Source organism: Pelodiscus sinensis, chromosome 15 (assembly GCF_052426305.1).
Source record: "Pelodiscus sinensis isolate ZL-2025 chromosome 15, ASM5242630v1, whole genome shotgun sequence".
NCBI lineage: Eukaryota > Metazoa > Chordata > Testudines > Trionychidae > Pelodiscus > Pelodiscus sinensis.
Window position 1 is genome coordinate 31,777,555 of NC_143066.1, and position 23,089 is coordinate 31,800,643.

Below are 23,089 nucleotides of genomic sequence, written 5' to 3' on the forward strand. Positions count from 1 at the left end.
AGTGCAGTGCTGTAGCCTCACAGCAAGAGCTCACAAGGACAGAGCTGAGGCTACGCTTGTTAATATTCGATAAAACGCTGAAACCTCAGCATCATAGAGACATCAGTAAACAGCATGAAGCTGCCACCACTCAGAAAAAGATCCCGAGCACTCCTTCACCTAAGTTTTCAGCTAAAAGGTTTTTGCCAGCTTAGTCCCTACTGCCATGAGTTCACATGGTTGACAAGTCAGGCATCTTTGGCACCAGACGTCCCTGGGCTGCTTTGGCACCAACTACTCCAGCACCAAAGAGCTCTGATGTGAGACAACCTGATAAGATGGTGGCACTGCTGCACCAAGACCTCGTTGCCGATGAAGGCCAGGTCTAAATCTGCAAAGCCATTGCCTCACACTCCAAGCCCAAAGTCGGTGCCATTGCCACTAGTGCCACTTTCCCCAGCACCGCAGGATACTTCTACAAGCATTCTTCAACATCATTCTTCTGTGCATCCACAAGACTACAATGCTCTGGTGCCGGATACAGATGGTACTGGGTTCTGCCATGAGGACAGGAGATTGGACTCAATGACCTCTCAAGGTCCCTTCCACTTCTAGTGTTCTAGGATTCTATGATTCTATGAAAGTGATCTGAAGCAACTGTAAAACAGAGGCAGCATCTGTGTGCAGGATGTATGGTTATATGAAATTAAGTGTCTTGGAGGCTTGAGGGCTGCAAACTAGTTTTCTCATCCAGTGCCGGAATGATTGCCACCTGCATGACCATTTTGAAACACTTTTTGCAGAGATATTTGTTTAGATGGCAGAGGTCGAGGATGGAACTCCAACAGCCTGTGCACTTTTCTATAAGGAAGTAAGTTGAATAAAATCCCCTGTCCTGAAATTGCCTCCTTCCTCCTTGTGACACCCTTTTAAATACCTGAAAACCGCTATCATGTCCCCTCAGTCTTCTCTTTTCCAAACTAAACAAGCCCAATTCTTTCAGTCTTCCTTCATAGGTCATGTTCTCTAGACCTCTAATCTTGTTGCTCTTCTCTGGACTTTCTCCAATTTCTTTCAATACAGAGTTCTTCCTTTCAGTCTCTCTTCTGCCCCCAGAGTTTTCTCTGAGTCCCTGGTGGTAGCCACGATATTCCTATGCCACAAAGTATTAGGGGGTATCCGTGTTAGTCTGGATCTGCAAAGGCGACAAGGACAAGGAGTATTGGTGCTCCAGTACATTGGAGCTCCAATACATCTGTTAGTTTATAAGATGCCACAGGACTCCTTGACAAACCCCTTGTAATACCTATCTCTATAAGTGGAAACTTTTTCAGACTGGTGTGTGAGTAACGGGTGCAACCATCTACTGTACCTCTTCATACAGTCCTCGACTATATAATGTTCCTGAAACAACAAGGTCTGTCAGTGTCATCACTCACAGTACACCTCGCGGCGCTCACAGCATTCCACCCTTCAATTGACATATTCTCCATATTTGCTCACCTTGTCTCAAGGGATTTCTCAAAGGGCTACAAAATCTTAATCTGCCATGTAGACCTATAATGCCTATGTGGGACTTGGACTTGGTTCTTAATGCACTCTCTAGACCACCATTTGGGCCAATGTCTAAGTGCTTTCCCTACCTCCAAACAGTAAACACTGTGTTTTTAATTGCTATCACACTGGCAAAGCAAGTTAGTGAGATTGCGGCTCTCACAGCATCACCGCCCTACACCGTATTTCACAAGGACAAGGTCGTCCTCCAACCCCACCCCTCCTTCCTGCCTAAAGTCATTTTGGATTTCCATATCAATGAGCCCACTGTTCTGCCGGCCTTCTGCCCAAAACCCCATGCGTCTCAGGAGGAGGCCATTCTACACACCCTAGATGTCCAAAGGGCATTATCAGTCTATATTGACTGGACTTGGTCTCTCCACAAATCACAGGCTCTATCTGTTTCACTGGCAGAACGTTCAAGGGGAAAGCCTCTCTTTTTGCAATGTGTCTCAAAATTGATAACATCTTGCATCCTTCAGTGTTACTCCCTTCAGGGTAGACCTCTCCCGATGTTCCCTAGGATGCACTCCACCCAAGCAGTGACATCATCAACAGCCTTTTTGAAGGGAGTTCTACTTGAAGATATCTGCTACACAGCAACCTGGTCTTCTAACCATACTTTCATGAGAAATTATGCAATATCTACACGAGTGGACAAAAGCTCTGCAGTATCTGATGCAGTCCTTTCACCTGTACGTAAGATTTAGCCAAAGCCCACCTATCATCTGTGGGGTACCACTATGTAGTCACCCAGGGTATGTCTACACTACATCACTAATTCGAACTAACTTAATTCAAATTAGTTAATTCGAACTAAGCTAATTCGAACTAGTGCATCTAGACCTAAAAACTAGTTCGAATTAGCATTTTGCTAATTCGAACTAGCATGTCCACATTGAGTGGACCCTGAACTGAGGTTAAGGATGGCCAGAAGCAGTGCCGGCAGGGCATCAGATTAGGGCTTAGACCGTGGAGCTGCTGTCTCAGGCTATCCGAGGGCTGTGCTTAAAGGGACCCGACCCCCACCCCGGACAGACAGTTCTCAGGGGTTCCCCGCTTGCAAAGCAGTCCTGGCTTAGAGTGCCCTGAGTGCCCACACTCGGCACATCACGGCACTCGGCCATCAGCCCGGCTGCACTTGCTGCAGGCTGCCATCCGGGGGGGGGGTCAATCGGGGCTGCAGGAGAGCTTCCACCCCGAGGAGCCCACAGAGCCACCCCAGTCCTCCCCATTGGGGGCTCATACCCCATTCCTTCCCCACCTCCTTCCACTTACCCCTCCCTAGCCCCCCTTCCTGATGTACAAAATAAAGGACATGTGTGTTCAAAAATAGAAACTCTCTTTATTGAACAAAACTCAGGGAGACTGGGAAAAGGAGGTGGGAGAGGGGAAGAGAGAGGGTGGGAGAGGGGAGGGCAACTAAAATGATCAGGGGTTTGGAACAGGTCCCATATGAAGAGAGGCTGAAGAGACTGGGACTTTTCAGCTTAGAAAAGAGGAGACTGAGGGAGGATATGATAGAGGTCTTTAAAAGCACGAGTGGTGTGGAGAGGGTACATAAAGAAAAGTTCTTCATTAGTTTCCATAATAGAAGGACTAGAGGACACCAAATGAAATGAATGGGTAGCAGGTTTCAAACTAATAACAGAAAGTTCTTCTTCACAAAGCAAATAGTCAGCCTGTGGAATTCCTTGCTGCAGGAGGCTGTGAAGGCTAGAACTAGAACAGAGTGTAAAGAGAAGTTAGATAAATTCATGGAGGTTGGGTCCATGGAGTGGTATTAGCCAGGGGGTAGAAATGGTGTCCCTGGCCTCTGTTTGTGGAAGGCTGGAGATGGAGGGCATGAGACAAATGGCTTGGTCATTGTCTTCGGTCCATCCCCTCCAGGGCACCTAGTGTTGGCCGCTGTCGGCAGACAGGCTACTGGGCTAGATGGATCTTGGGTCTGATCCAGTATGGCCATTTTAAGCTCAGGGCTCAGGGTCGGGGGTCTCAGTGGACCACCTTGATTTTCATGCAAACCTGCTCCTGGGTGGCCAGACTGGCAGCTATCCTTCCCTAGACCGCCACTTTCCTGTGCCTAGTGCGGAGGTCGTGGATGAGGTCCACGATGTCCGCACTAGACCAGGTGGGCGCCCGCCTCTTGCGGCCCCGGGCAGGCTCCTGGGAGCCGCCAGCCTGGTCCCGGGAAGAGGCGGAGGGCTGTGTGGCAGCCGGTGGCTGGTTCGTGCAGTGCCAGGTGCAGGGTCTGCTGGCTGGGTGCTGGCAGGCTTGCACCTGGCACGGGCACCGTAACCAGCCCGTGCCCCTTTAAGGGCTCCGGGGCTGGGAGGGAGGCAGAAGAGTTTCCCTGGTGATTCCCAGAGTGGCCACCATGGAAAGCTGGGGAGGGCTAGCCTCCCACTAGTTCGAAATAAGTGGCTACACAGCCCTTAATTCAAACTACTTAATTCGAAGTAGGCGTTAGTCCTCGTAGAATGAGGTTTACCTAGTTCAAATTAAGCGCTCCGCTAGTTCGAATTAAGTTCGAACTAACGGTTTGTATGTGTAGCACCTATGAAAGTTAATTCGAACTAACGTCTGTTAGTTCGAATTAACTTTGCAGTGTAGACATACCCCAACAGTGGAGCACCCATGGAGACATCACTCACCTTGTGCAGTAATGATGGTTCTTCGAGACATCTGTCCCCGTGAGTGCTCCACAACCCACTCTCCTCCTCTGTCCTTTGGCTTAATATTCATTCAGTAGGGCGTACACAAAGAAACTGAGGGGAGTCGGACTCCAAAGGCATGAACTCCAGTGGTGCGAATGGTACATGCCCCTCTTGTACATGCACAGCCTGACTAGACACTGCTAGAAAAGACTTTAATCTGCAGCGCTGGGATGAGCCCGACACCAACAGTAGAGCACCCACGGGGACACACATCTCAAAGAACTTTCATACTACACAAGATGAGTAACTTCCCTTTTTACATGTGGACACCCATTTTGTAGTGTCAATAATAAGTGATGGTGTGACTCATTACATCTGAGCCTTTCCTCCATAAGCAACAGGTATAACAGGCCATGGGAGGCTAAGCCTTCCCATACAGGGGAGCTGTGCTCTGCCCCAAGATTCTGCTTCACACCTTCACTCAGCCTCTCTCCCAAAGCCAGTGGGGGCTTAAGTGGACAGGACAGCAGCCTGTGACTGAGGCTGGCTGGGTTGGGAGGGTTGGAGGCCAGGGCGGCATGGGCTATCCCACAGGTTGGCTGGCACTCAGAGGGGCAAGTGAGGTGAGCAGGCTAGAGCCTAGGGCTTTTCCAGCTCTAGCAGGTGAGGCTGGGGGAGAAGAGCAAATGCAGGAGGCTATCCTACCCAAACGGGATTCACATGTGCCCCATACTCTTCTCAAGTCCACATTTATCCAATTTATATTTGTATAAGCAAGAGGAACAGCAGGCACATTATTTCAGTTAATTAGCTCAAAAGTCGGCCCCGAATAGTTCTTGAAAATCTCTCATTTAGAAGAGAACTGTTTGGAAAATTGTAGTCTGTTCTATTTGAATTAAAAGGGATGAGAGAGTCCTCCACGTTCTGACCAAAGGGTTCATCATACACCAATTTACCCTGACCACAGTTTTTCAAGCAGAGAACTGGATAGGTCTTCCTTTGCAGGAAGTTACTCATTAGTGAACAGCAGTGATTGTTATTGAGTGCCACAAGGGACTTTTCCTATAATTCCAGAGACCTTTACCCCCTAGTTGCCCATGGTTTGAGCCTTGGGTGAGCAAGCTAGTCGGAGTTTCTTGCTGAATGTTAATGCGGAGCAGTGTAATTAAGACTGCTAAGCTGAATTGTCTACAATTCTGAAACTATCAATTTTGCTTGCTTCTCTTCTGTAAGTAGAGAAAATTTCCCAGATCAAGTTGCTGGTCTGAGGTATAGTCTCACCAACAGTCTTCTAGTAGAGCTCAGTTAAGACAATGTGCTTGAGTTTGCAGTTAAAAAGTCCAAGAAGCAAATGACATTTTATCCATTATAGACATATCACATGGATCAGCTCCATTGAGTTGTTGATTACTGAACCTTAAAGAATATCCCAGGCTATTAAAAGAAAATAATGATTAATTTACAAAAATAATGTGGATGAGCTGTCATTTAAGTAGTTACATGTTATTAATAAATTTGAGGGAACTTTGTTATGCAAAGACAACTGCATCTCATACTTATTAAAATAAAGAAAAAAACCGGTTTCCTGCTGAAGTAAAATGACACAAAGGAAAACACAATATACACATAAACAAAAGAACATTTCAGAATAAACTACATCCCCATTATCTGTCAGTTCTTAAATTAACTGGGTAATAACCTTTTTTTTTTCAAACAAAGGCACATGAGAATTTTATATTCTATCTCAAATTCATCTTGGATATAAGTTAATGTGCACATCAAAAAGGAAATGAGAATCTAAGCAAACACCTCAGTACTTAAATTCTTGCATAGAATGTAATAATACCCCATCAAAGAAATGAATACTGCTAGAGTCTATGAATTTAACCAATTTGCATCTACAGCCAAATAAGAGATTTTTTTTAGGTTTTTAAAAGCACTGAATTCTTTTATAAAATGGAAGAGGTTAAAAGCTAGCAGGATCAGATTGTAAATCTTGCAATATGTCCTTAAATTAATAGGACTGAGATAATGATAGTGATGATAAGGTGTCAGTATTATGTCTGTTATAATTTTAGTACTAAGCAAAAATTAGGGAGCTCATATAGAAAATAGAAATTAAAAGGTTTGAAATGGACTCTTATGGTTATTCGGTGTCACTATAAAATGAACAAGTAATAGTCACTCCTACATTATTTTGTGCTTTTTTTGCTGAAGAGCAAAGAGAAGAGAGCACAAGTTAATTAGCAACTCTTACTTGCAGATATATTGATTTCATATGTAATAGTCATGAAACAATTAGGCAGTAAAAGGCATTAAGCCATCTTAATTGTAAGGAACACAGCAGTAAATTAATGTTAATTTATGGTAGAAAACTGGAAACATTTTGTTTAGAGTAGTAAGGATAATTTCTTTCAGAAATGATTTTTGGTATGTCTACACTAAAGCTGGGAGCTAGCCTCCCAACCTGGGTAAACAGACTTGGCTAACAGGGTTTGGTTTTGAGCTTGCACTCTAAAAATAGCAATGTGCATGTTACAGCTTATACTGTATTGAGTTCCAGGCCAAGTAGGAAATGTAACATTGTTATTTGTATTGTTCTTACTCAAGCTCTGCTAGTGTGAATCCTGCTGGAAGGGCATAACAAGTGGGTTTCCATAGGTGGTCTGTTTCGGGACCTGTTCTGTTCAATATTTTCATCAATGATTTAGATACAGGCAGTCCCCGACTTACGCGGATCCGACTTATGTCGGATCCGCAGTTACGAACGGGGCTGCCCCAGAGTACACGGACTGCAGGACCTCGCGGTCCTGCCGCCCGTGTACTCTGCGGCTTTCTCTGCGTCTCCCTGGTCTGCAGACCAGGAAGACGCAGAGCAAAGCCGCAGAAGGGCTCGGGCAGCGGGGCAGCCCCGCTGCCCGAGCCCCCCCGCCGCTTTGCAAAGCCGCGGGGAAGCCGGCAGCGGAGCAGCCCAGGTGCGCCTGGGGTGCCCCGCTGCCCGAGCCCCCCCGCCACTTTGCAAAGCCGCGGGGAAGCCGGCAGCGGAGCAGCCCAGGTGCGCCTGGGGTGCCCCTCTGCCCGAGCCCCCCCGCCGCTTTGCAAAGCCGCGGGGAAGCCGGCAGCGGAGCAGCCCAGGTGCGCCTGGGGTGCCCCGCTGCCCGAGCCCCCACGCCGCTTTGCAAAGCCGCGGGGAAGCCGGCAGCGGAGCAGCCCAGGTGCGCCTGGGGTGCCCCGCTGCCCGAGCCCCCACGCCGCTTTGCAAAGCCGCGGGGAAGCCGGCAGCGGAGCAGCCCCGGCGCGCCTGGGTTACCTCGCTGCCCAAGCCCTCCCCCTCCCCCCCCGCGGCTTTGCAAAGCTGCGGGGAAGCCGGCAGCGGAGCAGCCCAGGTGCGCCTGGGGTGCCCCGCTGCCCGAGCCCCCCCGCCGCTTTGCAAAGCCGCGGGGAAGCCGTCAGCGGAGCAGCCCCGGCGCGCCTGGGTTACCTCGCTGCCCAAGCCCCCCCCCCCCCCCCGCGGCTTTGCAAAGCTGCGGGGAAGCCGGCAGCGGAGCAGCCCAGGTGCGCCTGGGGTGCCCCGCTGCCCGAGCCCCCCCGCCGCTTTGCAAAGCCGTGGGGAAGCCGGCGGCGGGGCAGCCGAGGGGGGGGATCGGGCAGCGGGGCACCCCAGGCGCGCCTGGGCTGCTCCGCTGCTGGCTTCCCCGAGGCTTTGCAAAGCCGCGGGGGAAGCCGGCAGCGGGACAGCCCAGACGCCCCGCGGCTGTCCCGCTGCTGGCATCCTCAGAGGCTTTGCTCCCCGTCTCCCTGGTCTGCTGGTCTCCAGCAGACCAGGGAGACGGGGAGCAAAGCCGCGGAGGACCCAGGCGGCGGGACCGCGGTGCGTCTCGGTCCGCCGCCCGTGTCTTCCTGGTCTGCTGGGGTGGGGGGGGGGACGCAGCTAGTACGCCCCCCCCCCCCAGCAGACTAGGCTTTTCTCCGGACGCCTGTGGCAGAGCAGCTGGGGTGCTGCCGGTTGGTCCCGCAGCGCCGCTCTGGGCGCTACTGGTCCAACCCAGCAGCACCCCAGCTGCTCTGGTCCTGATTCAGCCGCTGCTGGTCAGTATCAGCAGCGGCTGAATCAGGACGCCTGGGGCAGAGCAGATGGGGTTCTGCTGGGTTGGTCCAGTAGTGCTGAGGAGCGGCGCTACTGGAGCAACCCAGCAGCACCCTAGCTGCTCTGCCCCAGGCGTCCTGATTTAGCCGCTGCTGAAACTAACCAGCGCTGACTACAGGAAGCCCGAGGCAGAGTTGCTCTGCCCCGGGCTTCCTGGAATCAGCTGCTGATCAGTTTCAGCAGCAGCTGACTTGGGGACGCTTGGGGTTCTTAAGTTGATTCTGTATGTAAGTCAGAACTGGCGGTCAGTTTCAGCAGCGGCTGAATTGGGACACCAGTTCCGACTTACATACAGATTCAACTTAAGAACAAACCTACAGTCCCTGGGTATGTCTACACTACAGCGCTAATTCGAACTAACGCATCTAGAACTAAAAACTAGTTTGAATTAGCGTTTTGCTAATTCGAACTGGCATGTCCACATTAAGTGGACCCTGAACAGGGCTTAAGGATGGCCGGAACCAGTGCCAGCAGGGCATCAGAGGAGGACTTAGAGCGTGGAGATGCTGTCTCAGGCTAGCCGAGGGCTGTGCTTAAAGGGTTCCGACCCCCGCCCCGGACAGACAGTTCTCAGGGGTGCCCCGCTTGAAAACCAGTCCTGGCTTGGAGTGCCCGGAGTGCCCACACTGGGCACATCACACCACTCGGCCATCAGCCCGGCTGCACTTGCCGCAGGCTGCCATCTGGAGAGAGGGGGCAATTGGGGGGCTGCAGGAGAGCTTCCACCCCCAGAAGCCCACAGAGCCAGCCTAGTCCTCCCCATCGGGGGCTCGTGGCCCATTCCTCCCTCACCTCCTTACACTTACCCTTCCCTAGCCCCTTTTCTTGATGTACAAAATAAAGGACAATTGTGTTCAAAAATGGAATCTGTCTTTATTGAACAAAACTGGGGAGACTGGGAAAAGGAGCTGGGAGAGGGGAAGAGAGAGGCTGGGAGAGGGGAGGGCAACTACAATGATCAGGGGTTGAGAACAGGTCCCATATGAAGAGAGGCTAAAGAGACTGGGACTTCTCAGCTTAGAAAAGAGGAGACGGAGGGGGGACAGGATAGAGGTCTCTAAAAGCAGGAGTCGGGTGGAGACGGTGCATACAGAAAAGTTCTTCATTAGTTCCCATAAAGAAGGACTAGAGGACACCAAAGGAAAGGAATGGGTAGCAGGCTTCAAACTAGTAACAGAAAGTTCTTCTTCACAAAGCAAAGAGTCAACCTGTGGAACTTCTTGCTGCAGGAGGCTGTGAAGGCTAGAACTAGAATAGAGTTTAAAGGGAAGTGAGATCAAGTCATGGAGGTTGGGTCCATGGAGTGCTATTAGCCAGGGGGTAGGAGTGGTGTCCCTGCCCAAAGTTTGTGGAAGGCTTGAGAGGGATGGCACGAGACAAATGGCTTGGTCACTGTCGTCGGTCCATCCCCTCCAGGGTCCCTAGGGTTGGCCGCTGTCGGCAGACAGGCTACCGGGCTAGATGGACCTTTGGTCTGACCCAGGATGGCCATTGTAAGCTCAGGGCTCAGGGTCGGGGGTCTCACTGGACCACCTTGATTTTCATGCACTCCTGCCCCTGGGTGGCCAGGCTGGCAGCTCTTCTGCCCTAGACGGACACCTTCCTGTGCCCAGTGCGGAGATCGTGGACAAAGTCCACGATGTCCGCACTAGCCCAAGCGGGTGCCCGCCTCTTGTGGTCCCAGGCAAGCTCCCGGGAGCCGCCAGCCTGATCCCGGGAAGAGGGGGAGGGCTGGGGGGCATCGGGTGGCTGGCTCGATCCGTGCCAGGTGCAGGGTCTTGCTGGCTGGGTGCTGGCAGGCTTGCACCTGGCACGGGCACCGTAGCCAGCTCGTGCCCCTTTAAGGAGTCCGGGGCCGGGAGGGGGGCAATAGAGTTTCCCTGGTATTGGCCAGAGTGGCCACCAGGGAAACCTGGGAAGCCTTAGCCTCCCACTAGTTCGAATTAAGGGTCTACACAGCCCTTAATTCGAACTAGCTAGTTCGAACTGGGCTTAATCCTCGTAAAATGAGGTTTACCTAGTTCGAACTAAGCGCTCCGCTAGTTCGAATTAAATTCGAACTAGCGGAGCGCTAGTGTAGCGCCTATGAAAGTTAGTTCGAACTAACATTCGTTAGTTCGAACTAACTCTGTAGTGTAGATATACCCCCTATCTTGTACGTAACCCGGGGACTGCCTGTACTGGCATAGAGAGTATGCTTACTAAGTTTGCAGATGATACCAAGGTGGAAGGGGTTGCAAGTGCTTTTGAGGATAGGGTCATAATTCAAAATGATCTGGACAAATTGGAGAAATGGTCTGAGGTAAATAGGATGAAGTTTAATAAGGACAAATGCAAAGTACTCTACTTAGGAAGGAGCAATCAGTTTCACACATACAGAATGGAAAGCTACTGTCTAGGAAGGAGTACTGCAGAAAGGGATCTAGGGGTCATAGTGGACCACAAGCTAAATATTAGTCAGCAATGTGATGATGTTGCAATAAAAGCAAACATGATTCTGGGATGCATTAACAGGAGTGTTGTGAGCAAGACATGAGAAGTCATTCTTCCGCTCTACTCTTTGTTGATTAGGCCTCAGCTGGAGTTTTGTCTCCAGTTCTGGGCACCATATTTCACGAAAGATGTGGAGAAACTGGAGAAGGTCCAGAGAAGAGCAACAAGAATGATTAAAGGTCTAGGGAACATGAGCTATGAAGGAAGACTGAAAAAATTGGGCTTGTTTAGTTTGGAAAGGAGACGAATGAGAGGGGACATGATAGTGCTTTTCAGGTATCTAAATGGGTGGCACAAGGAGGAGAGAGACAAATTCTTCTCCTTAACCTCTGAGGATAGGACAAGAAGCAATGGGCTTAAATTGCAGCAAGAGAGGTTTAGGGTTGAACATTAGGAAAAACTTCCTAACTGTCAGGGTGGTTAAACATGAATAAATTGCCTGTGGAAGCTCCATCTCTGGAGATATTTAAGAGCAGGTTAGACAGACATCTATCAGGGATGATCTAAATGGTGTATGGTTCTGCTATGAGGGCAAGGGACAGGACTTGATGACCTCTCAAGGTCCCTTCCAGTCCTAGTGTTATATGATTTGATGATTTGCTCCAATATGCAGCATAGACTAGGGCTGTTAAAATATGGGGGGGGGAGGTGTTGGTAAACATGTAACTGCTGAAATTTTCAGTGGTTACATGTTTACATGCAAGGGGAGGGTGGGTGGCACCATGGTAGGCAATACAGTGTATCGGAGGCAGTAGTGCTTATGAGAGGCAATGCTGTATCAGAGGTAGCAGCATGGGGGGGCTTGCATATAACCATAAAGGTTAACTGATGAGCTCAGGCACATCCCTAGTGTAGACAAACCCTGATTCTATATCTCTTGTCATGTTGACTAGTATTTTCCCACATTGTCCCAGTAGGGTTACTAGCCCACATGCTCAAAGCCTAATGGGGTTGAGAAGGAATTTTCTCCCCAGGTCTGATCAGCAGATTGGGAGAGGAGTTGTCTTCCTCTGCAGCATGGGCCATGGGACACTTGCAGGGTTAAGTCCGTGAAATGGTGAGTTCTCTGCAATCTGAAGTCTTTCAGTTATGATTTGAGTATTTCCCTATCATCTGAAGAAGTGGGCTGTGCCCACAAAAGCTCATGATACCATCTACATGTTTGTTGCTAGTCTATTTGTTGTTTTTTAAGTTTTTCCTGTTACAGACTAACTCAGCTAGCCCTCTGAAGCTTTTGAGTATTTTAATTACTCAGCCAGAGATAAGAGATTTACTGTAGGAGTGGGTAGTGTGACAGACTGCTGGATAAGCCAGAGCTCTGCCACTACAACCTGGCTGAAAAGGCCAATTACAACCAGCTGAGCAAGCCCATGCCTGAAGGGCTAATGGAAGCAGCTGTGGGAATCATTAGCTAGAGGGCTAGATAAGGCAGCTAGAAGGGAAGTGGAGAAGGAGGAGCCAGAGGCTGTGTCAACACTGCAGGGAAAAGTTAGAAAAAGATACACAAATTGTAAACCATTTGTCAGGTCTACATGAGGGTCAAATGTTGGAAAAAAACCTCCTCTTTTGGAACATCCTTTCTTCCTTGTAGAATGAGGTTTACAGGGATGTTGAAAAAACGTGTGCTTTTCCGAATTTTTTTTTGGAAAAGCAGACGTATTCTTTGGACATGGCAGAGCTTTTCCAGGATACGAGACATATGTCTTGTATGCATGGCTTCCTTACCCCGTCTTGGGTGTATGCAAGACCAATACCTTTCTGGGCCTAATTATTTTTCATTTTCTGTTCATTTTCCTAGAACAGCAGATTCTTCTCTTGCATCACAATACATGATATAAAAATGAACATAAATGCAATTTCATAAAAATTCTATTAGTTGATCTGATTTTGTATTATTGCCAGATTATTTCAAATTTACCCAGACATTTTCTTCTGTTTTCAAAGAGATATAATACATAGACTTGTACAAGTAGAAAGAGGAAAAGACTAATTATATCTATTAGTGTTTTCCCTTGCAAATTCAGAATTTTATTATGTTGGGATACTTTTGCAGTTAGACTAAAGGGATTCTTTCAGCAATGATTCAGTTTGCATGAAGTCTAACATATACATGTCTCATGTGTATCTGTCCATTTTCCAGAAAGATCCAAGGTACATTTCTGAGATGGAATGAGTATCTCTAAGGGTATGTCTACACTACCCGCTAGTTCGAACTAGGGGGGTAATGTAGGCATACCGCACTTGCAAATGAAGCCCGGGATTTGAATTTCCCGGGCTTCATTTGCATAAGCGGGGAGCCGCCATTTTTAAAACCCCGCTAGTTCGAACCCCGTGCAGCGCGGCTACACGGGGCTCGAACTAGGTAGTTCGGACTAGGATTCCTATTCCGAACTACCTAGTTCGAGCCCCGTGTAGCCGCGCTGCACGGGGTTCGAACTAGCGGGGTTTTAAAAATGGCGGCTCCCCGCTTATGCAAATGAAGCCCGGGAAATTCAAATCCGGGCTTCATTTGCAAGTGCGGTATGCCTACATTACCCTCCTAGTTCAAACTAGGAGGGTAGTGTAGACATACCCTCATATAGTACTTTTGTTTATAAGGGTTTATTTCCTTTCCATCTTCTTCTTTGTCAAACCATATTTCTCTAGTTTTTGGGTGGTTATTTTAGAGATGAAGTTTTCTATTCATATTTTTTGCTTTGGATGTTTAGAAGCTCCATTATTTTAGGAAGCTGGGAGAAAATCTTGCAATGCTTCTGTACAATCCTGTGCATTTGATAATAACTAGTTAGCATGGATCCCATGTTTTTCTTGTAGTAATAGAGGAAGACTGTCTTTTATTGCCGTTTGACTCTCCATCCTGGATTTAACTCATGAATGCAAATACATATTCTCAACGAGGATTCAGTATTAACATTTTTTTACAATTCAGTTTGCCTACCTAAAATAGTTCAGCAATATGGTTTTTAACATATTTTAATTCAGCAATAGGATTTTTATCAGGCCTTTATACCTCTTGTAATCTATTATTCTCAGTTTAATTTATTATAATATTTTAGGTAATCCATTATTATAACAAGCGCTCTGACAGCTCTTTCTGAACGACATATTATAAAATAAAATTGCATTGCACTGTATGTTTAAGTAGAGATAAACAAAATCCCTTTAGTGCAGTGCTTATTATGATTTTACTTTAATGTAAACAGGACTTCTCTAAATGGTGTAAATTATATTCAGATGATACAATATCAAATTCTCTTATATTTCTACATTTCATGTTTATTTTAGCTTTATAATGTAGTGTTTGCCAAATGCTACTACCACAGGGCTTCAAGGGAACCGACAGATGACCAGAGGTGTTATGACCAGACTGCCCTGCCTATTGTTCCTAATCCAAAGCATTTGACACACTCCAGCAACTCCCTCCCTCCTTATGTCTTAGCATTTTCACATACATTAAAAATAGGAATAACTGATAGAGATGAGTTCTGAGAAAGAGACATATAAGGATTTCCTGTCCTCTTTAGTAAAGGACATGATTCCATCAGAGGACCTTCCAGGTAGGAGAGTTGAATCAACAACAAGAACAGTTTCTGAAGCTTCATTAGGTGCTCTTAAAGCTTCAGATATTCTCTTTTGTAAAGCACTTTGAGCTATACTGATGAAAAGTACTATATTACTTGTTTTGCCAGACTAGTATTGTCTAACATAGGTTGGCAATCTGACTGATGCAGTACCGCTAAAATACAGAACAGCCTTTAATCTAGGCACATCTCTAAATAGGATATCCTTAGCTGCTGCTTGGGTATCTGCTGCCTTTCTGCTGTATTTGCTTTCCAATATGCTGTGATGGCCACAGACTACTGCAATACAGTGCCATGCAGACACACATGATTCTGGAACTGCAAATCAGACCCAGTGGCTATGCTCCTTTTAGCTGCATCAAGATTCTCTGAGGGCTAACTACTCAGTGACCCCATGGATTAAGTGTTATTGGATTCACTGGAAAAGTCAAAGACTTTAGACCCCTAGTAACCAATAAAAGTGGAATTTTATCAAAAAAGTCTCTTCTGGGCTCAGTGATCTCCTGCGTGGGTATTCTTAGTGGTCTCATGCTCTCATGAGGCTACTATAAAACTTCCTCTCATCCCTCAACAATCTTTTATCCACCTCTCAGGGAAGGTATCTCTCCACAGAAGGATTCTTAGGTCATTCAGATGGTGGATGAATACAATTATTTCAAATCAGACTTCTTGATAGGTGATGTTGTCAAGATGTTTATCACTACAGATGTCAGCTTGGAGGGATGAGAGACACTGATGGAGCTAAGGACTGATCCAAATAAGAGAGGAATGCAGTATAAAACAGTGAGAGCTCAAGGCAATTTATTGTGGTCTTTAAGCTCTGCTCTCATTCTTCTCATTTGCTGATCATGACAGACAACACTTGAGCCATATCATGCATCTACAGACAAAGGGGAGCAATGTCTACAGTCCTTTGAAAGCATGCTCGCCAGCTGATGACTTGGGGAGAGGAAAATCTATAGTCACTCTCCTTCCTTGACATCCAAAACGCACAGTAGTAAATGCTATATCACATATTAAAGGTCTCCAGGACTGGGTCATGGATATATAATTTTTATTTTGAACTTTATAGATCTGCTGTATATATGAGAGGGTTGTCATTTGATTTACTTGCAGCCATTTTTCTGCTAATAATGGCTCCAAATGCACTGTAATTTGATTAGTAAATTATGTTCAGAGCAATTGGATTAAATATATGCAGCGTGCTGCTATCATTGACCCCTGGCTCTTATATAATTGTGAGTTACTGATCCATAATGATACTTTGCTGGCATGAACCTTGTTTTCTTGTATCTATTAGAGCATTTTATTGCCCTGTCTGAAATTCTGCAGCTTGAAACAGTTTCAGCTATTGGTTTTTAACGTTTATGAGCCATTCTAGAAACTAACAAATGTCAGAGAGAGAGAGTTGAAAGTCTTCAAGTAACTACCATGATGAATCCTTGAGATTGTTTTCATATATTAAATGGAATCTCGTATAAAGCTACAGGTTGGTCCTCCCTGGTCCAGCACCCCTGGGACCTGACTGGTCCCGGATGAGGGTTTTTGCTGGATTAGGGGAGGACATTTCTGATCTCTGTACTATTCCCTCTTTCTTCCCCCTCCCCTTCACCAGCACTGGCTTGGCTGCCAGCCTCCTGGCTGGCTCCCCCCCCCCCACCAGCCTCACTGCTCTACTGTCCCCACTGGGATTCCTGGCCACACTGGACAGCCCCACGGCAATGCGCTGGGCTCCTGGCCCCACTAGCAGCTCGTTGCCAGAAGCCCACTACCCTTTCCAGCCACAGGGCTCCCAGCTGCCATCGGGACTCTCTGGTCCCGGAACAGCTGGACCAGAGTCCCAGTTTAGAGAGGTTCAACCTATAGTAAAAAGATCTTGAGTACTAATTACCTTTATTACATTAGTATAAGGGTGGGGTGAATACTAGTCTAATAGGTCATATTGGAGGTATAACGTCCGTGCCAAATTGGGTAAAGAATGTGAATGAGGCCAAACCGCAAAAATTAAGATGTTTGTACACTAATGCGAGGAGCCTAGGTAACAAAAAGGAGGAACTAGAGCTATTGGTCCAGGAAGTGAAACCAGATATTATAGAAATAACAGAAACATGGTGGAATACTAGGCATGACTGGAGTACAGGTATTGAAGGGTATGTGCTGTTTAGGAAAGACAGAAATAAGGGTAAAGGTGGTGGAGTCGCATTGTATATTAAAGATGAGGTAGATTGTAAAGAAATAAAAAGTGATGGAATGGAGAAGACAGAGTCTGTTTGGGCAAAAATCACATTGGGGAAGAAAACTATCAGATCCTCCCCTGGGATAGTGCTTGGGGTGTGTTATAGACCACCAGGATCCAATTTGGATATGGATAAAGACCTCTTTAATGTTTTTAATGAAGTAAATACTCATGGAAACTGCGTAATCATGGGAGATTTCAACTTTCCAGATATAGACTGGAGAACAAGTGCTAGTAATAATAATAGGGCTCAGATTTTCCTAGATGTGTTAGCTGATGAATTCCTTCATCAAGTAGTTACTGAACCAACAAGGGGGGATGCTATTTTAGATTTGGTTTTGGTGAGTAGCGAGGACCTCATAGATGAAATGGTTGTAGGAGACAACCTTGGCTCGAGTGATCATGAGCTAATTCAGTTCAAATTAAATGGAAGGATAAACAATAATAAATCTGAGACTAGGGTTTTTGATTTCAAAAGGGCTAACTTTAGTAAATTAAGGAAATTAGTTAGGGAAGTTGATTGGACTAAAGAAATTATGGATCTTAAAGTGGAGGAGGCCTGGAATTATTTTAAGTTAAAGTTGCAGAAGTTGTCAGAAGCCTGTATCCCTAGAAAAGGGAAAAAATTTATAGGCAGGTGTGTTAGACCAAGTTGGATGAGCAAGCATCTCAGAGAGGTGATTAAGAAAAAGCAGAAAGCATATAAGGAGTGGAAAATGGGAGGAATCAGTAAAGAAAGCTACCTTATTGAGGTTAGAGCATGTAGGGACAAAGTGAGAAAGGCTAAAAGTCAGGTAGAGTTGGACCTTGCAAAGGGAATTAAAACCAATAGTAAAAGGTTTTATAGCCATATAAATAGGAAAAAAACAAAAAAAAAGAAGAAGTAGGACTGCTAATTACTAAGGATGGAGTGGAGGTTAAGGATAATCTAGGAATGGCCCAATATTTGAACAAATACTTTGCTTCAGTCTTTAATGAGACTAATGAAGAGCTTAGGGATAATGGTAACTTAACAAATGGGACTAAAGATATGGAGGTAGATATTACCATATCCGAGGTAAAAGCCAAACTTGAACAGCTTCATGGGAGTAAATCGGGGGGCCCAGATAATCTTCATCCAAGAATATTGAAGGAACTGGCACATGAACTTGCAAGTCCATTAGCAACATTTTTTAATAAATCTCTAAACTCAGGGGTTGTACCATTTGACTGGAGAATTGCTAATATAGTTCCGATTTTTAAGAAAGGGGGAAAAAAAGCGACCTGGGTAACTATAGGCCTGTTAGTTTGACGTCTGTAGTATGTAAAATCCTGGAAAAAATTTTGAAGGAGAAAGTAGTTAGAGACATTGAGGCTAATGGCAATTGGGACAAATTACAACATGGTTTTACAAAAGGTAGATTGTGCCAAACCAACCTGATCTCCTTTTTTGAGAAAGTAACAGATTTTTTAGATAAAGGAAATGCAGTGGATCTAATCTACCTCGACTTTAGTAAGGCATTTGATATAGTACCACATGGGGAATTATTGGTTAAATTGGAAAAGATAGGGATTAATATGAAAGTTGAGAGGTGGATAAGCAACTGGTTAAAGGGGAGACTACAGCGGGTCATATTGAAAGGTGAACTGTCAGGTTGGAGGAAGGTTACTAGCGGAGTTCCTCAGGGATCAGTTTTGGGGCCAATTTTATTTAATCTTTTTATTGCTGATCTTGGCACCAAAAGTGGAAGTGTCCTAATAAAATTTACGGATGACACAAAGTTGGGAGCTATTGCCAATTCAGAAAAGGATCGGGATATCATACAGGAAGATCTGGATGATCTTGTAAATTGGAGTGATAGCAATAGGATGAAATTTAATAGTGAGAAGTGTAAGGTTATGCATTTAGGGATTAATAACAAGAATTTTAGTTATAAGCTGGGGACACATCAGTTGGAAGTAACGGAGGAGGAGAAGGACCTCGGAGTCCTGGTTGATTATAAAATGACTATGAGCCGCCATTGTGACATGGCCGTGAAAAAGGCTAATACGATCTTGGGATGTATTAGGCGAGGTATTTCCAGTAGGGATAAGGAGGTGTTAGTGCCATTATGCAAAGCATTGGTGAGACCCCATTTGGAATACTGTGTGCAGTTCTGGTCTCCCATGTTTAAGAAGGATGAATTCAAACTGGAACAGGTACAAAGAAGGGCCACTAGGATGATCTGAGGAATGGAAAACCTGTCTTATGAAAGGAGACTCAAGGAGCTTGGCTTGTTTACTTTAACCAAAAGAAGGCTGAGGGGGACATGATTGCACTTTTTAAATATATTAGAGGGATAAATACGAGGGAATTATTTAAGCTTAAAACCAATGTGGACACAAGAACAAATGGATATAAGCTGGCTAGTAGGAAGTTTAGACTTGAGATTAGACGAAGGTTTCTAACCATTAGAGGAGTGAGGTTCTGGAACGGCCTTCCAAGGGAAGTAGTGGGGGCAAAAGATCTATCTGGTTTCAAGATTAAACTAGATGGGTTTATGAAGGGGATGGTTTGATGAGATAACATGATCTTGGTAACTAATTGTCCATTCATTATCAGTGGGAATAGGTCAATGGAGGGATGATAGGAGTTCCTATAGAGAACTTTCTGGGTGTCTGGCTGATGAGTCTTTCCCACATGCTCAGGGTTTAGCTGATCGCCATATTTGGGGTCGGGAAGGAATTTTCCTCCAGGGTAGATTGGCAGAGGCCCTGGAGGTTTTTCGCCTTCCTCTGTAGCATGGGGTACAGATCACAACTAGAGGATTCTCTGCATCTTGGGGTCTTCAAAGTATTTGAAGGCTTCAATATCTGAGATATAAGTGAGAGGATTATTCTGGGAGGGGTGGGTGAGATTCTGTGGCCTGCACTGTGCAGGGGGTCAGACTAGATGATCATAATGGTCCCTTCTGATCTTAAAGTCTATGAGTCTACGAGTCTATGAGAATGTGCTAATTTGTTTTCAAAACAAACATTAATAAAATTAAAACCCTATATTTCAACTTTCAGTATAAGGATTGTGTGTTGAGTGTGGGTATTTTTCTTTCATTCAAGAAAAACAGGAATGATGGGGGGGCAGTGTATAGTTTTGAAACTGATAAGTAATAATCAGGACTATTTTGTTGTTCATGATTCATTATTGATTAGTACTTCATTCCTAGTATAACTGTAATTATATCTTTAAACAGTATCAAATAATGCATAATGTGATGGTGTTGGTTTAATTTAAAGAAGAAAAGTGGAAATGGTTTCTAATAAAATGAGAGGCAGGAGCAATTGGTGGTAGTGTAGAAGAGAGCAAAACCATGTGGGAAAAATCTAATTGGAAGATAGGTAAGATGAAGAGGGTGTTAAAACTTGGAGGAGGGGAGAAAAAACAGTTTGTGTGCAGCTGAGAGAAGCTGGAAGCTAACAAAGAGGGAGTTGTCTTTCTACTGTAGCTAGATTCTGAAAAGAACAGAATTTGTTGGAGATAATCTGGGAGAAAGATGGGAAAACTTGAACACTCAAGTCAGGTAAGCATTCCAACTGATTCCCAGTTTGTCACCAACTGTGAAAAGAAATTTTTCTGTGTATATATTAGAACCCTTTGTATGCCAGATGCTAGCCAGCAGGGCTACATCTACATTGCAATGCTATTTTGGGATACAGGAAGTATCCCAAAATAGCTATTCCACATCTTTTCAGCACACCTATTATTTCAAAATTGCTATTCTGATGTCCCTGTAAACCTCATTCCACGAGGAGTGAGGGATGTTTCGGAATAGCGATTTATTTTGAAATATGTGCTGTGTAGTCAGTGCCAAATTTGGAAATAAGCTATTTTGAAATAACATTGAAATAAGATACGCAATTTGCGTAGCTCAAGTTGTGTATCTTATTTGACCTACGGTGGAGTGTAGATGCAGCCTTGCAGTGTTCCTGGAGTACCCTGAGAGTTTGCCAGTGGAGTTCCAGGGACAATTTCCATGCAAAACCAGCATGTGTGACTGGATGTGACCAAGGAAGAGGATATTTTATTATAAAATGAGCACCTTGTAACCTGTGTATGCCCAAGAGCGAACAGTTGTGAAGCTGAGCATAGACATTGCTGGATGAAATCCCAGAGATTCTTTGACAGGTGCTAAGTGTATCTTGCAAGCTGTGACTAATGTGGGACAGAAGAGAAAGATGTTTGGATTGAAGCCAGGGCAATTAGCAGGAGCAATGCATTTCAGTTGTTTTATAAGTCTAACAGAAATCTCAGACTCTGCTGGCTAACTGATTCTTATTGAGTATCAGAGGGGTAGCCGTGTTAGTCTGAATCTGCAAAAGCGACGAGGAGTCCTGTGGCACCTTATAGACTAACTGAAGTGTAGGAGCATAAGCTTTCGTGGGCAAAGACCCACTTCGTCAGATGCATGTAGTGGAAATTTCCAGAGGCAGGAATAAATATGCAGGCCAGGATCAGGCTGGAGATGACGAGGTGGATCCAATCAAGGAGGATGAGGCCCACTTCTAGCAGCTGATCTGGAGGTGTGAATTTCAAGAGAGCAGAAGCTGCTTTTGTAGTTAGCAAGCCATTCACAATCTTTGTTTAATCCAGAGTTGATTGTGTCAAACTTAAAGATGAACTGTAGCTCAGCAGTTTCTCTTTGAAGTCTGGTCCTGAAGTTTTTTTGCTGCAGGATGGCTACTTTTAGATCTGCAATTGTGTGTCCAGGAAGATTGAAGTGTTCCCCTACAGGTTTTTGTATGTTGCCATTCCTAATATCAGATTTGTGTCCATTGATTCTTTTACGCAGGGACTGTCCTGTTTGGCCGATGTATATAGCAGTGGGGCATTGTTGGCACATGATGGCATATATTACGTTGGTGGATGTGCAGGAGAATGTACCAGTGACAGTATGGCTGATCTGGTTAGGTCCTGTGATGGTGTTGCTGGTGTATATATGTGGGCAGAGTTGGCACCGAGGTTTGTTGCAAGGATTGGTTCCTGAGTTCGAGTTATTATGGTGCGGTGTGTAGTTGCTGGTGAGAATATGCTTCAGGTTGGCGGGTTGTCTGTGGGCAAGGACCGGCCTACCTCCCAAGGCCTGTGAAAGCGAGGGATCATTGTCCAGGATGGGTTGAAGATCACTAATGATGCGTTGGAGAGGTTTTAGCTGTGGACTGTAGGTGATGGCCAGTGGTGTTCTGTTGGTTTCTTTCTTGGGCTTGTCCCGTAGCAGGAGGTTTCTGGGTACACGTCTGGCTCTGTCAATCTGTCTCCTCACTTCCTCGTGTGGGTATCGCAGTTTACAGAATGCTTGTTGAAGATCTTGTAGGTGTAGGTCTCTGTCTGAGGGGTTGGAGCATATGCGGTTGTACCTCAGTGCTTGGCTGTAAACAATGGATCGTGTGGTGTGTCCGGGATGGAAACTGGAGGCATGCAGGTAAGTATAGCGGTCAGTAGGCTTTCAGTATAGGGTGGTATTGATATGACCGTCACTTATTTGTATCGTGGTGTCCAGGAAATGGACCTCCCGTGTAGATTGGTCCATGCTGAGGTTGATGGTGGGGTGGAAGCTGTTGAAATCATGGTGAAATTCTTCCAGAGTCTCCTTCCCATGGGTCCAGATGATGAAGATGTCATCGATGTAGCGTACGTAGAGAAGGGGTGTAAGTGGACGAGAGCTGAGGAAGCGTTGTTCCAGGTCAACCATAAAAATGTTGGCGTATTGTGGGGCCATGCGGGTGCCCATAGCAGTGCCACTGGTCTGGAGGAATATGTTGTCACCAAATCTGAAATAGTTGTGTGTGAGGATAAATTCACAGAGTTCAGCCACCAGTTGTGCTGTGGCATCATCAGGAATACTGTTCCTGACAGCTTGTACTCCATCTGCATGTGGGATGTTTGTGTAGAGAGCCTCTACATCCATGGTGGCTAGGATGGTGTTTTCTGGAAGGTCACCTATGCATTGTAGTTTTCTCAGGAAATCCGTAGTATCACGAAGGTAACTGGGAGTGCTGGTGGCGTAGGGTCTGAGCAGAGAGTCCACATAGCCAGACAGTCCTTCAGTGAGAGTGCCAATGCCCGAGATGATGGGGCATCCGGGATTTCCAGGTTTGTGGATCTTGGGTAATAGATAGAACAACCCTGGTCGGGGCTCTAAAGGTGTGTCGATTTGTTTCTGTGTTTGTTTAGGGAGTGTCCTGAGCAGATGGTGCAGTTTCTTAGTGTATTCCTTAGTGGGATCTGAGGAAAGTGGCCTGTAGAATTTGGTATTGGAGAGTTGTCTGGCAGCCTCCTTTAGGTAGTCAGGCCTGTTCATGATGACAACAGCACCTCCTTTGTCAGCCTCTTTGATTATAATGTCAGAGTTGTTCCGGAGGCTGTGGATGGCATTGCGTTCTGCACGACTGAGGTTACCAGGCAAGCGATGCTGTTTTTCCACAATTT

At 45.9% G+C, this 23,089-nt stretch overlaps 1 protein-coding gene across 7 annotated transcripts in view; it reads left to right on the forward strand.

Annotated features, from left to right (window-relative positions):
• Positions 1–23,089, forward strand: part of SDK1 (sidekick cell adhesion molecule 1) — an 844,750-nt gene that overhangs the window by 251,745 nt on the left and 569,916 nt on the right. The window lies entirely within an intron of this gene.